General features: G+C 44.5%; 1 protein-coding gene across 1 annotated transcript in view; it reads left to right on the forward strand.

The window, feature by feature from the left end:
* Positions 1-4,991: 4,991 nt before the first annotated feature.
* Positions 4,992-16,824, forward strand: part of HABP2 (hyaluronan binding protein 2) — a 79,556-nt gene continuing 67,723 nt past the window's right edge. The window contains exon 1 of the mRNA XM_026799767.2: positions 4,992-5,173. The gene's annotated coding sequence lies outside the window, so the exon portion shown is untranslated. The remainder of the gene's footprint in view (positions 5,174-16,824) is intronic.

A 16,824-nucleotide genomic window follows, 5' to 3' on the forward strand; every position in this document is an offset into this window, starting at 1 on the left:
TCATCTGTAATGAAGCCAACTTAACTGTAATTCTATAAGGCATGGATTGAGGACATGTAACTAACAGATCTGGTTAGAAAATGTGGGAAACTTTTCAAGGGAGAATTAAAAATAATCTTTGCATTTATTTTTATCCAAATTTACTTGTTTGCTTTTAGTTAAATGAACTTTTCGTTCCTCCTCTAAGCAGCCTTAATTGTCTCATTCTTTTGTGTTATTTTTTCATTGTGAAGTGAAGGAAGGAAGGGGATGAAAGTCAATAGGGAAGAGTGAAAACCTGAAACCCCCAAACCTTGCTGGTTATTTTTTTGAGGTCATTGGGCTGTTTTTTTTGTTTGTCTCAAAAATGGATATTTATGTAAATTCCAGAAATTTCTGTTTCATCAAATGGTTGTTTGTCACTGGAAAGTGTGGCTGAATTGAAGAGGGCCAGGCCTGATCTTCCTCACTGCAGTTGGGGAATCTGAAGTGAAGCATCAGAGTGATGACCCTGAGGTCGTATAATGGGGGTCAGTGTCAGAAAAGATACTTAGACCAGAGGGATCCCTGGCTCGTCTCCCAGATCTGGGACATCACTGCTCACAAGGCAGCTACGTGAGCTCTTCTACTCTTGGTTGAGATGACCCCCAAGGTATGAAAGTCTTTCCTTTCCCAGCCTCACGACTGAAGACAAAGAGATTCATCGGTTCAAGGTTGTTTATATTTTCTTATCTATAACATTCATTGTCTGGCCTGCTGAGATCTGTCCAGTAGGTTGGTTCATGGACACCACTTGGGGTGGTGTTAGCTTTTTATACTAAGAACTACATGTACTCTATTTACAATATTTTCCCAATACCTACCACCTATGTTAGACAGTCTGTCTCTACTCTAAACCAATCCAAAAGTGCCACCATCACAGCAGAAGATGGAGGACAAGAAGGAGAAGGAGAAAGACAGGACACACCCCGATTCCTCCATCTTGCTTCTTGAACTCCCATTCTAAAACCCCCAAAATTCTACTTTTTCGCCCTGTGACAAATTAACTATCATTCTATTCAACTCTTGTGGCTTGTAACTCTTCACACAAAGTTGGTAATTTTTTCCATGGACTAAAATCAAAGGCACAGGTGTTTTTGACTCTGTGCCAAGGTCTCTGAGCTTCTTACCAGGATCTCAAATCACCCAGAGCAGCCAGAGGGATGTCCTGGGTCCTGACATTGGAGCAACACAACCACGCTGAGCACAAGAAAAGCCTGGAGGGCTTCCCTCCTCCCCTCCTCACAAAAAAATGTCCCTACACCTCAAGATTCCTTTTGAGGCCCCTTCTGCAGCAGTGCGATGATGGAGCACTCCAGCATGGGTGTTGGTGATGGGTGCAGGAGGCAGAATGCTGGTGCTGGGGACAGGTGGCAGGTGTGGGGACAGGGAACAGGGCTGTGGGGCACAGCCAGGAACGTGGCAAAGGACTGCGCACACACCGCTACAGATGCCTGAATTAATTGCCTGCTGTTTACAGCTTGGGTTTATTGCTCAGCTTTTAATTAACTGTTTCCGGATTTAATCTCACAAATGTTCTGTCTTGGTCCTTGTTTAATCCGGCAGCCTAATGGCAGGCTGATTTATGCAGATCAATACTGTTTACAAACATGAAAGCCACCGGTGGCTGTTTGAACTTTCGGTGTGATGGCATTGGTTATCAATAGCTGAAGCAGCCTCAGCAGGTGGCCTGTCAATATGCTGCCAGTCAATATGCACGGAGCAGCCAAGATTAAAACTTTTTTTTAGCAGGAGTGGGAGGGAGCTGCCTAAACTCCTCATCATATTCATGTATGGAGGATTTACTACCCGCTCCTGCCCCTGCTTTCTTTTATTCGTTTGCAGCCATCCGAATGCAGCGCTAATGAGAATAATCAGGTAATTTGGGAACATAGGTGGTGGTGGGGGAAGTCAGTGTTCCCACAATCTGTTTCAGACTCTCTTTCTCCCTGAGCTAGCTCACCTGCAAAGGTGTTTCCCCTCTATTAAAACTATTTTAAGTAGCAGCAAGGGAGACCTGGCTTGGTCTTTGCACCTTGTTTGCCGTTGATTTAAATTGAAATTACTGACGGTATTGGATTATTTTCAATTTACTCTATTGACCTCAATAGGCATGGAAGAACCATTCAGCAAATGCTTCCCTGAAAACAAAGAATGAAAACCCAGTGGCTGGGAAGTTTTAGTGAGGGGATGCAGGGATAGAGCAGCTGTTGATGTGAACCTGCTTGTGCAGTCTTGTATCTCCTTAGACCTGTTCTTCTGCTTGTACCTGGGGCAGCTGTTGGAATAATTGTGAAGGGGGAAAAAAGCGTTTTCCCTCTGAGTTGCACAGGTTTGAATGGCACAGAGTTTGAGCCCCTAAAGGACTGATGCATGCTTATTTTATTGCTCTCATCTCTGTTAAAGTCAGTGGCCCTGTTTTTAACAGGCTAGGTTAATCATGTGCAAACCTCTGAAAAAGCAGAGCTGAAGTTAATCACTAGTCAGGGCTAGTTAAAGCTTTCCTTGGGAAGGGTTGTAGGCCTAAACATGGAACACAGAGCCTCAGCCTGATTTTATCTGATATAACCTTAACCTACCAAGGCAAATGAGATCAGGCTTGCCTGTTCCTTCCCTTTATTTGTGCAGTACTCTCAACACCAGCTGCATTCAGGGGCCAAGGGCCTGCTGTGCTGGGGTTGGTACAAGCAAAGCTAATTGCATGTTGGCTAAAAACACAGCTCTTACACAGTTGTTACACCTTTCATAAATACATTTCTAATAATCAGCAGACAATAGCACGGGCAAGCCAGAAGCATAACACAAAGCATAAGAATAAATTGCATTTAATTACAAGGAGAATCTAATTAAGCCTGATTTTCTTAGGCCACTGTTGGACTAGAAGTAACTTCATACACATTAATAGAGTTGTTACAAATGTGACCTGTGGTATAATGACAATGACTACTCAGGGGTGGATTGTCAGACTGATGCACGGCATGACACGAACACCATCCCCTAATTTCAAAGGTGCAGAGTGGATCATTTTTATGCAGAGCACAAGGGCTCCGATCCCCTCGTTACCTTTGTGCCTTGGCTTTATGCTTTTGGCCATTTGCAGCATTTTCCAACATTTTCCAGTCTGTTTGTTCTAGCATTCATTGTCAATTAAGTAGCCAGGAACAAGACTCTCGGGGCAGCAGCCACGGTGTTTGCGCTGGGGTCCTGTGGCTGCCTCGGATCGAACACCCTCCACAGCCTCCCAGGAGGGGGGCATTTTGTTCTCTGGGTTCAGAGGCAATGCCATGATGGTTTAATCCGGACTCTTCCCGGATGACTCACAAAAGGGGGAAAATAGGGCATGGGGAAGTGGGAAATGTGGGGACATTGTGGGAACACTGGGCCGGCCAGGCTCTGCAGAGCCAAGCTGGATATTAAAGTGACGCACCCTTGTGTACAGGCGAGCTGGTTAGAAGCTGCTGATCTGTTCTCTAGCAACTTGTGGCACACCGCAGGCTTTGTGAGGCTGGCAAAGTCGGAGCAGCTAATCAATTCTGCTTTATTCTCCTCACCACAGACCTTCGCCTGCAAAGCACAGCGCCGGTTTTAATAGTGACATCTTGAGCGCCTTTCAGAGTCTGCTTGAAAGCAAATATAGGCCTTTTAATAGGTTATTTTAATGCATTAAACTATGGAGAGGAGGAAGAGAAGGGGAAAAAAAAATCCCTGGCACATACATCTCTGCAAAAGTTTCAGAGTCTGGAAGAATCTGATCCAGAAACAAAAGCCCTTTGAATCTCTCCCCTTCCCTGTTCCCCCATGCCTGGCTCCCCCTCCCCTTCCTTCCTTCACTTCTCCCTCCTCCTGCTGAGCAGTAACAGTGCCAACTTATCAGATACTTTTAGCTGCCAGCTTCCCAGATACTTTCCTTTGAATGTGACCTGGCAGCAGCTCGCTGCAACTTTTGAACTGCTATGTATGTCATATGCTAAGAAGAAGAAGAAGAAGCTGAAGTATAATGACTACTGGAATACGCGATTCAAGACAAAGTCAAAATGCTTTCAGTGGGGAGCGTGAGGCAATTTATTTTAACTCGTGAGGCAACTTTGCTATCCGACAGGTAGGGGGGTGGGGAGGCGAGCAGGATAATCGCCGTGTTTTATCTTCACCCGAGGGCTGCGAGTCCATTGCCAGCATCCACAAATTGCCCCTCCTGAGAGCCCCGAGGTGCCTGTGGGAGTCTGGGGTGAGGAGGGAGAGCAGAGTAAAGGCACTGGCTGGCCAAGGAGGCACCTGGGGGCACCCTCCACTTCCCCTGGGGAAAGGGGAAACTGAGGCAAGCCGACTCCTGCTGCTGCGACAAGGCTGCGCAGGGAATAGCGCCAGGGATCAAGCACCTGGGTTCCCATTTTCTGAGTCACTGGGATCCCTCTGTTGGGTGAAGGAAGAAGAATACCCAGAAATCTAAAATACACATGGAAATAGGCTAATAGCTCGGTTTCCTACATCAGTACTGGCTCAGGAAAAGGCTGTTGTCGGAACAGTCATCATATTCAATGAAAATTACATCTTTTTTCCTTTTCTGAAGAAAAGTATGGATTTTGACATGTTGCTTTAATCAGATGCTTCCCTCTATCAGTTATAGAGGGAAGCATCTGATTAAAAAACAAAGCAAATTCCACGAACAGAAATACCCTAATTTCAATCATGCAGAAGATATAGCTTTGATTTTTGAAACGATAAATTTTCTTTTGGCAAGGTGGGAAGGAACAGAGAAGTTTTCAAGGCTGAGACATGGTGTAAAGTGATGCCATTTATGAAAAGATGTTTCAAGTGATTGGACATTAGTTTTCCAACTTTTGCCTGGAAGGAAATGGTTGAATTCCCAAGTTTTTTTTGTTTCAGAACAAAGTGGATGTGGTGTTCATGGTCTGTGGGGTATTCTGCACAGAGGAGAAGCCAGTTCCTGAACAGCTCTGGCTCTAATACTTTCAATGCCCTCAATGCCAGGGATCTCTCTGCCTGTAGCTGCCAGTTAAGGCTGTTAATAAAGAAGGAGTGGGAATGCTGAGACTGGAGGAAGATGGTTCAAGATGCTCCCTCCAGCTCTAGGTTGTATTGCTCCAGGAAGCCCCCAAGTGCTCCGTGAGCCTCTGCTTAACCCTCACTGAAACAGGTAAACTAGTAATTATTTCCTATAAAGTTTATTAGTGTCCTTGGCACATTTCAGCAGACGCAGATTAAGACCACCTTGGCCCCAAGGAGTTTGCTGGTACACTGCCACCCTCACCGGGGCTTGGCAGGAGACTTAATACAATAATTTCACAAAGCGCTTTGAGATCAGGGGATGAAAGCTGCTACAGAAGTGCAAAATATAATGATTAATTGCCTTTTCTTGGTGGGAAGTTGCTATCATCTCTTCACTTTCTATGGCTGGCAAACCGGAGGGAGTATTTAACTTTTAAAAAAACCAACATCTTTACAAAGTAACAAATTAAGATGCAAATCTGGAGGGGTTTTTTCCCCTCTTCTTTTTTTTTTTTTTTTCCCTCTCTCTCTCTTTTTCTTTTTGCTAATTGGCAGAAAATTAATGACTGTGTTTCTGACTGAGCAGATGCTCTCGTCAAAAAAGGCAGATTTGGAATTTCTCTAACCCTCCTTTTAAAAACACATCAAGAAGGCAGTAGCATGTGGCAGGTCAGAAATTAAGCGAAGGTAACTGTACAGATTGTAAAGAACACAAAGGAGGTTTTGTGTGTGCATGTGAGTGAGTGAGTGACTGAGTGGGGGGTGTTATTTTCCCCCCCCATCTCTCCCTTTTGTTTTAACTTCCTTGCATTGGATTTTATGGGGTTTTTTGTTTTTTTGTTGTTGTGGCATTTTTTTTTCAAACCCATATTCCACTGCAGCTCACAATTAGCAGCCAGGCCTCTGGGACCTAATTAACCAATTCAATTAACAAAAAAAGCATACAAGTCACCCTGACATTTGTCAGCCATTAGGAGGGATGTCAGGCTGGTAGGTTCTACCGACACATTAATGATGATTAGCTCATTTGCAGCTCACTTTTACCCCAGGTGTCCACCTGGAGAGACTGGCACGAAACACTCTGCAGACAGGGAGAGGAGCTGGGGCTGGGGAGAGCTTTACTGAAACTGTGGTGACCCTCAAAGGGAGTTTTGACCTTTTATTGAACGTATAATCAATAAGATTTTTGCCTCAGTTAAGAGAAGCTGCTGTCCCCTCATCTGGCTCCTGTGCTAGCTAACCTTCAGAGGAGTGCTTGCCCAAAGAGCCAGGGGACCAGTGCCTGCCCCAGGGGCTGAAAACCCTTGTTTTTCAACTCCTTCAGTGGGAGAGAAGTCTTTATAAACATTTTCCTTGTCGATAGCGCTGTTTGCTTGCTTACCACAGCAGGGCTCCTTCACTTGGCCAGGGCTGTTCCTTGGTTCAAGCCAAGCCCTTTGTTCTCAGGATTGATTAACTACAGTACTCTATATAATATAGGCAGATATTTATATAGACGTCGCTTCCGTTCCTGCCTCTGATCTCCCTTAATTTAACTCCATTTCCCCAGCAGCATTGATTTAATAATAAGTGGCTGATTGTTACGGAAATGAAACCGAGAGAAACGCCGGCAAAGATCACTTCCAGGATGGAGAGGTGTTTCACCCTTTGGAGATTTTCCTTCTTTCTTCTCAGCACCTGAGTGCAACTTTCATGCCCAGGGTTGCCTCTGGGTCACCTGAGGCTGCATCTGGCTCTTGCCATCCAGGGGAGAGCCAGATGTGGCTCCCACTGCCCACAAGGGCTCCCTTACCTGGATGGAGAAAAGGTGTTGCTGAGGTTTGCTCCTGAGGGGACATTCATGGGGCTGGCCAGGGTTTACAGGCAATTCCCTTGCCCTGTGGAGGCTGTGAGGGTATTTCAGGTGAGTGAAGAAGGGCACTGTTGTGGGAACACACCTCCAGCATTGTGCAGGAATCAGTGACCCCATGAGGGACACAGTGGGATGCTGCCAGCATCCTCCTTCATCCCGCCCAGCCCTCCTGCCTTCACCATCCTGGCACCCAGTCCCAGCTGGGTGCTCATGGTGCTGTGTAACACAAAATGAGAACAAAACTACATGCACAGGAGCCACCAGAAGTATCCCTGAGGGTTCTTGAAGCTTCCCTCTCATTCAGACCTGTCTGACAGTGCTTTTTCTGGAGGAGCAGAGCATATCAGTATCTTTCTCCTTGCCTCTTCCTCCTGTCCATAGCACTGCTGGCCAGCCCTAGCCAAGAACAAACTACAAACCGTTATCAAGGAATGTATTTCTGCCTGGATTTTGGCATTTTGCAAGTTTCCTGCCCTCAGGGTGAACTCCTCACGTGCAAAGGCAGTGACAGCAGAGTGTGGAACCCAGGCATACCATCTCCGAGCAGGGGAGAAAGCCCAGAGAGCAGTTCAAAGGCAATCAGGTGCTTTCCTTAATTTCAATTAAATCCTAACTGCCCCTTCACATCACCTAATCACTGAGGGGCTGATTCAGCTCCTTCTGCAAAACAGGACATGTATCAATAGCCAGAGCCAAACACTCCTTCCTGGAAATCTGCAGTGCACAATAGTAAATACAGAGAACCAGGACTATTCATGTGTTAACAATGCAGCGGCAGCAGCCCTTTATTGTCACACACATTGTTAAACCCACAAAGAGCAACTGGTAGGTTAAATCTATTTTAGCTGGGAAAGCTTGACAAAAATCCTTGCCACCGAGCATTTGATACTGATCACAGTGTCGCATCAGGGAACAGCGAGCTCAAAAGAACAAGTCATTTTTTTTTTATTTCTGAACTTTAGAGGCAACGGCCTCTCCTCTTCGCTGGCTCCCCAGGTCTTAGTCCTCTTAGTAGGAGGTGGTCTTTTTTTTATTTTTATTTTTCTTCATGCCACTCAATGAGAGCAAATTCGCAGGGGTGGGGAGGGGAGGGTAAAAAAAAGCAGGAAACATAGAATGCTGTATTGAGGCAGCACAGGTGGATGGGAATGTGAACAGAAGCTTCTTTCTCAAGGGAAATCAAATCCAAACCTCGGGATGGCAGCAAAGGGTGTGGCTTGCAAGGCAGCAGGACTGCTGGTGGCAAACAATCGCGGCATAAATCAGCTGTCTCATACAGAGACAGCCTACCTGGAGCATCTCTCTGAAATAAACACCTTGGTATGAGCACAAAAGGCTCGACTCAGATGGGTCTGTTTGAGCTGCAAACATTACTGTAACCTATTCATTTTTCCTAGGAATTTTCTGTGCAATGGGACCAGGTGTTTTTCCCCCCCGTTAACACACCCCCATCTGAAATTATGCTAATTATCACAGGCAGTGTCCACAAAGGTCTCTTAAAAAAAAACAAAAACAGAGCAACAAACAAACTCTGGGTCTGCAAAAGGACAAAGCTCCCCTGAAGAAGATGGGAAAAAATTTCTTATACAGCAGCATTTGTCCCCATTGCAGGGATCACTGAATCCTGCCAGGAAGGTCTGGTGTGACAAGGGGACATTAGTGTTATCCAGCTGCTGGAGTCTGTCTGTTGCCTAGTGGAATATTCTTATTTAGATGATGGCAATGAGTGACTCCTTAAAAAGGTAATTCAAAGCTTCCAAAGTAGGATCCCACACTGATTTCATAACCCATGTGTTGGTTTTATAGAGTCATTGAAGATAGCTCTGTAATTGTGGATGCTTTTCATATTAAGGTGCTCCTCTTAAATTTTACAAGTGGATTTTTAACCTTCGTAGAAATAACAACTCACTGGGAGGATAGAGCCCAGGGCTCTCAACACAAAACACCATTTTTTATAACTCCCAGGCCTCAGAGTAGCAGGATCTACTAGAGGGATTAGAAATTGCATATGCTGTGTTTTCTGGGAAGAGTGGATGACATTGGTTCCTGCAAATCCTTCTGTGTATATATGGGTGAAGAGATTAAGGGCTTTGGATGCAAAAGGAACTTGGAAAACACCAATAGACAGAATTTTGAACTACCCACCAGAGGACGTCGTGACTGGTGTGTCATGCAGGGAAACCTGGGGTTAAGGAATTTACCAGCTAAAACAAACTTCACATTCCAGAACACTCTAAAAGAATTTTTCAAGGAGAGGAAAAAAAAAATCTGGTTCAAAACCAGGGCTGTATTAAACTCAGTGATCCCCATAAGCATCATCACTTCAGCCTGGGCACCCAGGTGCCTTTCAGCTACCCCAGGGACAAGGGTGAACTGCAACTGCACCCTGATCCCACTGTCAGAGGCTGATGTGGCTCCTGCACCAAGTCTCTTTGTCGTACTGCCACTCTGCTGAGAACCTTATGGCTCAATTTTATGGATGAATTTTATGCCATTGAAAGTCAGCCAGGCAGTGTGGAGAGGCTGTTTGCTCAGCCATAGCAGGAGTATCTGAAAACACTGACATCTTGTGACAGTTTGGAGTGAGATGACAGCAGAAAAGAGCTGGAGAGCTGGCAGGGTGTCCATGCCTCTGCAAGGACTGGAGATTTTAAGGAGGCTTTTACATTTATTGCCATTTTTCACATTCCTTCTGCACCACAGCTCATTTGGAGGCCCTGCTGCTGCCAGTGTGGGCAGGTTCTCATGGCATTGAAGGAGTTTAAGCCCTGAGTTTCTGTCCACCTTGCTGTTGTTATCCTTCAAACAGGTTTGACAGCCTGAATTTTGTGATAGCATCTGTAGCCCCGATGTGGGGACAGTCCCACCACCACCGTCTCCTGCAACCCACAGCCTCTCCTGTCTCCCACAGCCCCTTCCCATGCAGTGATGGCTCCCAGGACTTTGTGGGCACACCCTGCTCTGCCCCCCACACACCTGCACACCTACAGGACGCCCTGCCCAAATGCTGCATCAAGAATGGCAGCAGCCCCACGTCAATACAACATTTTGTGCCCCTGAAAACTGGCTTTAGCTTCTTTAAGACCACAGTGAGGAAACATCTGGCTGGTGCTGCCAGTGGTGCAGAAATGGGGCTGGGCTGTGGTGTGTGTTGCTGCATCCTTGCCCAAATTGTCATCATGGCTCAAAGGGCCAGCTGAGTGCTGCCCTCCAAACCAAACCAAACCAAACCAAACCAGAGGGAAATGTGCTGTCAAAGAAGCCACACCAAGTCCCTGGTCTGGACAAAGCCGTCAGATTCTCCAAGGTTTCATCTTGTGTTCAGGTCTCTGGTTTGGATTGGTTATTTATGAAAAATAGGTATTTTTAAGCCTAGTCAGTTAAACTGAGGTGGCCTGTTCTTGCCCAGCCAGATTTTCCTTCCCCATGGGAGAAGGCAAGTCTCAATAGACCTGGTGACTGCCAACCTCAAATGTTTAAATTCCAGAATCAGGAGATTTGCCTTAAAATTATAAGATGAGAAAGGAATTGGACGTGCTTATTTACTTAGCTCTTTGCTTAGGTCCTTTGAGGAGTGTGTATCATGTTCTCAAACTTTACTGGCAACTACTGTGAAAGATTTTTTTTTTTTAAGAAATGACAAGATTTTCATATATTCATATGACTCCTGGAGCTGGCAATTTAGGGAAAAATTATCAGGACTCAAGATAAAACTGTGAAAGTTGGTATTGTTTGGACTCAAATTGAAAATTATTTTGTAACTTGGCTACAGAGTAGAAAAGCAATAAAAATAATGTGGTTATAGGACATTATTTATTCCATATCTAACAGCTATATAAATACTATTAAATGTAGAAATCTTGCCTAATTAGTTCAATTCCTTTTCATTTGCAGGAATATGTTATAAGGAGTATCAAATAAATAAATGTTGACAATTATGACAAACAACATAAAAGTCTCGCTGTGAAAATTTAAAGCAAAATTTGTTATAGTTTGAAAAGAAATAGCTGGTTGAGAAGCCAGTCAGCGCTTTCCAACTTCTTTTATTAAAGAGAAACTAGACTGTTTTTAAATTTCTTTCTTTGAAAGATCCCGAGGTGTTAGGAATAGTCTGCTAAGCAGAGTCCAGGTAAGGCTGATGAACTGCTTTAACCAGCTTCTGTTTCCAAAATTAAAGTTCTGTGGGCAGAAGAGGTCGTCAGGGTGGCTTGCTTTTTCCTTATTGAAGTCGTGTTTGGGCTTCACAGATTTTAAAGCCAGAAGGGACTATTATGATTCTCTTGCCTGACCTCCTGCATAACACAGACTGCAGAACCTCACCCAATAATTTTCGCATCAAACCCATAACTTCTGTTTGATCCAGAGCATATCTTTTACATCAAGACTGGATATCTTCTTAAAGACTTCAAAAGTGATGGGGAATCTACCAAGTTCCCAGATAAGATAGTTTGAATTTGTCTAACTTCAGCTTTCAATCACTGGATCTCATTATGCCTTTTTCTGCTAGATTAAAGACTCTTCTTCCATCAGAAACCTCTTCCCATGTAGGTACTTGAAGACCTGGAGAGGGTGATAAGAGAGGATGATATTTCTTGAATGGTTGAAGAGAATGTGTCACCTTAACAAAGATAAAAACTTATCTGTGGATATTCTTTATTTTCCCCCCAGTTTAGTGCTGGTAAAAGGTGAAACCAGTAGTCTGCTCTGGTGAGCAAAGATTACTGCCAAGAATAAGGGCTACAGCATCAAACTCTGACTAATTCACTGTAAGGTATATTATTGTGGATTTTAAAATGTCTGTCAATTAAATTGCCCTTCCTTTTTGCAGGTATAGACATTATTATATGGTAGGATGCAGCATCTGCCCATATGATTGGAGACTGTGTTTTTAACAGGCATTTGCAGTTTTAATTCGCTCAGGAATGATCCATTTCACAATTTTTTTATCCTTTCCTTTTTAAACACAAGCACAAGAATAGCGTCACCTCAGGCTACGTCTGTTTTAAAAATGTTTACTACAGTCCCAGGAAAAAGTCTATTTTTTGTGTGTGTGAATCTACATGAAGGGCTAATTTTTGCTGTAGGCTAATTGTGAAACTACATACACTTTAAAAAAAAATAAAAACAACCAACCAAACAAGCAAAAAAATACCCACAAACCAAAATGCAGCACCTCCATTCCCAAACAACTCCTTTCCTGCCCATCTAAAACAGTCCTTTTGTTATAAAATAGGAGAGGACAAAGGAAGTACAAGAAAGAAATATTTGCATGGAGGTCAGTGGCTGCCGATTCTCTCCATGAACGACCTTTTCCTCCCTCTTCAGACCACTGACAAGAATCCCAGGGATTATTTGGCCAAGGAGTTCACAGGAGCACTACACTGTATATTGTTTATCCAAGGTGGATAGTGCCATAAAGTGAATTCAGTTGGAATGCTCCACACCTTTGTGTGAAGGAACAATGGAGATTATTAATGAACAGTGGTGAACCACATGGTGCTGGATTCATGTTACAAACTCTGTCCTGCATCCTTTTTGACAGGACATAGGGCTCTCTTCCACACACACTGCCTGACTCGAACAGAGTAACATTTCCAGGCCAGCACTGGAGCTCCCAAGCTCATATCTGGTGCCTTTCCAGGGCCATGTCTTTCCAAAGGGAATATCTAACTGTATATTATCAATGGCTTTTGGGTTAAGGAAAAATTGGGATTATTTTTTCCCCATTTCATTATGTAATTCTTGACAGTCTGAGGCGGAGCCAGGAGCTCTGCAGGATCAAGTCCTCAAAGCAGAAGATGGATATGACCACAAGAATGATTTTTTTTTTCCAGAGAAATTATTTTCTTACATCTGAAAAAAACCCAAACCCTTTTTTAACACCGTGTTTCACTTTTTCCATTGTGCAAACACTAGGGATAAGGATGGAAATAGCTAATGGTATTTTTGGCCCAGCTCAGTGATGTTTTGGATAAAGATAAAATTCTGGGTGTTTCAGCAGAATTGGCTTTATCCACACCATGAGGTGCTCCAGCCTCTCCTGTGGGTTTATCCACGTGCTGGTTGGGCAGCAGAGGTCTGGCGCTTGGCCAGTGTCATCCCAGGAGCTGAAAGGGCCTGAAGAAGCTGGGAGAGTTACGTGCATACAGACAGGTCTGTTTCATTAAAACAGGCAGGGCACACAGTTTACCTTCCAGAGCCAGCATCTGCCAATGCAAACTAAACCTTCCAGGGTTCCGTTGGGAATTAGCCCACAGAACCCGGTTTGAAAAGCAGTGCTGGATGTGGAACTAACACATCCCTGTTCAGCCCCAGCCTGCAGGCCTGCAGCAGAAAATATCACTGTCTTTGGTGACACCCAGCTACTCTTAAGCAAGGAATGTTAAACCAACACTGGTAAATAAATTTTTTAAGTAAAGGTTCTTGTAAAGACCACTTATTATCCCAAGACACCTCATCAGCTCCCCATGGAAATGACAACCTGTCTCTCCACAGACAGGTGACAGCCTGGCAGCCCTGCTGCCATTCTCTGGCTCCCTGGGCTCCCTGCCCATGCACAGAGCAGCCTGTGAGGATGGAAGCAGCTGCTCTGCAGGTGTCTGCCCCAGCAGAATCCAGCAGGCTGCTGGTGTTGGGTCAGCACTGCCTGCCCTGCAGCCCTTGGGCATCCTGGCTCAGCCCCATGGCCTCCCCAGTGGTGGCTGGTGGCACTTTCCTTATCTTTCCCCTGTGGTCCCCATGCAGATCAACCCAAACCTGCCCCACCACACCCCTGTGGGGGATTCACAGCTGCAGAGAGGGGTGGAGAGGCAACAATGAGCAACACTGGTTTAATTTGTTCCCACTGGCGCAGTCGCAGCTTGAGCACAGGTAGGATGATGGCACTGGGGGAATGTTCTCCAAAAAACCCCCCTCTAAAGGGCTGGGCTCCTCACCATGTCCTGGTGTCCCCCTTGGAGGCACACAAAGCTGTTGCTCAGCTTGGTTTTCCTCTCTATGAAATGCAGTGAGCAGAAGTAGCAATCCCCTTCACAGGCCTGCTGTGAGACCTCCTTAATGAATGTGCATGAAGGACCCAGGGATGATAAATGCAAAATAACAAATAAAGAAAACCATGGAGTCTCAGAGCTCTGCTAAAGGAAGTCAAGCATGTGATGAAAAGAGGTTTTAATAGATCCTGACCAAACCTCCCTGTGCTGCAGGCCCGTGAGCAAAATGCAGTTTGCCTCATGCCACGTGTGAGGAGACTTAGAAAGCCAATTAAAACTGTAAGTAAAGTCTGGAAATTTTAACTTCCTTTTTTTTTTCAGTGTGAGATTTTTAGGCTGTCTAATCCTCGGCACATCTGAGCTGTAAAGCACCTGTGCTGTGCTGTGGTTTGGTGATCTAGTGCTGATATCCTGGGCAGTAGCATAAAATATTCACAAAGACAAATGTGAACTGAAGCTGTACAAGCTCCCTCTACCAGCTGTGTGGACAAAAAAAATAAAAAAGAAAAACAAATCACACCCCCAAAAAACCCAAAACAAAAACAACAACAAAAAAAAGCCCCCAAAAAACAAAAAAGAAAAACAAAAAAATGTTCCATCCAGTTAAAGGAAATGTAGCAAGGAATCAGAAGTGTCTCCACATACCTGAGTTAGTCTGTGTGCTTTAAAGGCCAAATTATCAGGGTTTTGTGAACCATGTTCTCTTGACAAGTCTGGTGAATTTTATTCTTTTCTTTCAGCTGCTCCAGTGAATTTTATGCAGCTCTCTAGAGAGGCTCAAACTTACAGCACTTCATCCAAAAATGTCATCTTTTCTGACTTTGTTGCATCCTTCTCCTTGTCAAACTTCCACTGCTCCAGTCCCCAACTCTTTTAAATGGGCCTTTCCGGCTCATTTTTGTGCTTTAATGGCTGCACATAGCCAAAAGTTTTTCTTCCTGTCAGACCTGAAACACCCATGAAGTCAAACTTCTTCCCTTTGACAAAAGGAGAGGGGCTTGGAGACTTGGAAATGTCCTGGAAGGAGAGAATAAACAGTCAGGATGGGTCTGGGAGAGGCTGGTACCATGGGTGTCCATGGGTTAAGGTGTTCCTCCTTCACAATGCCTCTGAGGGATGTGCCACAAGTTCCTAGAACATGTAAGGTTTGGACACCACTGGAAGAACAAGTAGTAGAGAAGTGTGGGATTTGGGGGATTTTTTGTTAGTTTTGTTCCCATAATTTATAGGATTTGAGGCCCAAAGTAGAGGCTGAAGGAGCAGAAGCCTTTCCAGGCGCTGCTGGATGTGTCTCCTTGACGAAGGCAGGCATTGCAGGGGCTCAGACTGCTCTGTCCGAACCCACCCTTCAGGGCAGGCCTGTTCACCACTGCTCTCTCCTGGATTCTCCAGAGAACCATGGCATTCACTAATGCCACGAGGAATGCTGGGGACACCTGCCCCTGCTCCAGTGACCCTGCAGTGGCAGGAGGGGGTGGCTCCAGCCTGGGAGGACTCGGATGACCGACCCAGGAGCAAACATCCAGTATCCTGTTACTAAGCCAACATCCAGCCAGACCCCCAACTCTCCCCTCTTTTTATTTGTTTTTCCTTTAAAGGACATTTGCTGCACCAGCTGCCAGAAGATCTCACTTGCATCATGTCAGCAGATCCATCTCAGGCTGGTGTTCCATTCCAGGGTAGGCTGGGCCCAACTCTTCCGTTGAACAATTAAATCCATGCGCGCCAAACTCGAACCAGGCTCTGCTGGAGGAGAACAATAAATATTGGTGACTTGAGGAAAGTCTGGCTTTTGTGACGTTTGATGACAACTGGTATCACTTACAAAAACTGCATCATAAAGAAAAAGCAATGAAATTGCATGTCATCAGGCATCACTACATGTCAGAAGAAATATATTTATCCTTTGTTTTCAGATCCAAATTCAGTTTTAACATTTAAATGAAATCTAGGACCATTTTGATATTTATCAGGCACCATTACAAAAAGTGCTGGGGTATTTTTGTTTGCTAACTTGCTTTTGCCAAGGGTGGTGTGTTGTTTATGTTCCTGTTCTTTCAAGCCAATTTATGCTCAGTAGAGCATCCTCTGAATTGAAACATCCCCTTCCTCTTTACCCCACCCACTTATTTTTGTCTGTTCTCATCCTCTGGAGGATTCATGGGCTGGCAGCTTGTTGAAAACCTCAGCGTAATCAATGGCAATACTGGGCCTGGAGTGAGATTCACAGAGGTCTGGTATTAGCAATAATCCATGGGTTTATTGAGATACTTGGAGATGTAAACACTTTGTCTCCAGTTTTTTTGTAAGTGAAATAAAATTAGGACTGTCTGACCACTGCACCACAGCTCTGTGGTTCAAACAAAACAAACCCTCCCTCTGGACATGAACCTCAAGATCCTATATATAACCACGGATGTTAAAATAAATGCTATTATTTAGCAACATTAGAATTTTCAGCTATTCTGGGTGCTTTAATATCTGTTGCTATACACATTAAAAAAACACAAAACAAACAAAAACCAAAAGCAAAACAAGAAAAAACCAACAAAAACAGAGAAACCTTAAAATGCATGTCTTAGTATTGAGGTCCTTTTGCTGGTCAAATTCTAAACATTCTTTCTTGTCTTTGCACGAAGTGGTAGATCACATGAGAAGCCTGGCCTGGGGTTCATTACCGTGTTTGTCAAGTTTCACTTTTGATAATTGAAACAAATGTGAAAAGTTACAGTTCAGGGAGGAATAGGTAGAAGAAAGCAGAAATGGCACTCAGCAAGCATCTGGGAGGGTACAAATGTCATTTCTCTTTGAAACAGCACACAACAGCATTCAGCACCTTTTACAGCAACCTACATCTCCACGGTGTCTGAAGCCAGTGAGCTCTTTGAGCAGAAGAGCTTTGCCATTGCTTTCATTGCTAACAATGTCCCCTGATGTCTAATGCAGGGGGAAAAAATA

The sequence above is a fragment of the Zonotrichia albicollis genome, chromosome 7, assembly GCF_047830755.1.
Source record: "Zonotrichia albicollis isolate bZonAlb1 chromosome 7, bZonAlb1.hap1, whole genome shotgun sequence".
NCBI lineage: Eukaryota > Metazoa > Chordata > Aves > Passeriformes > Passerellidae > Zonotrichia > Zonotrichia albicollis.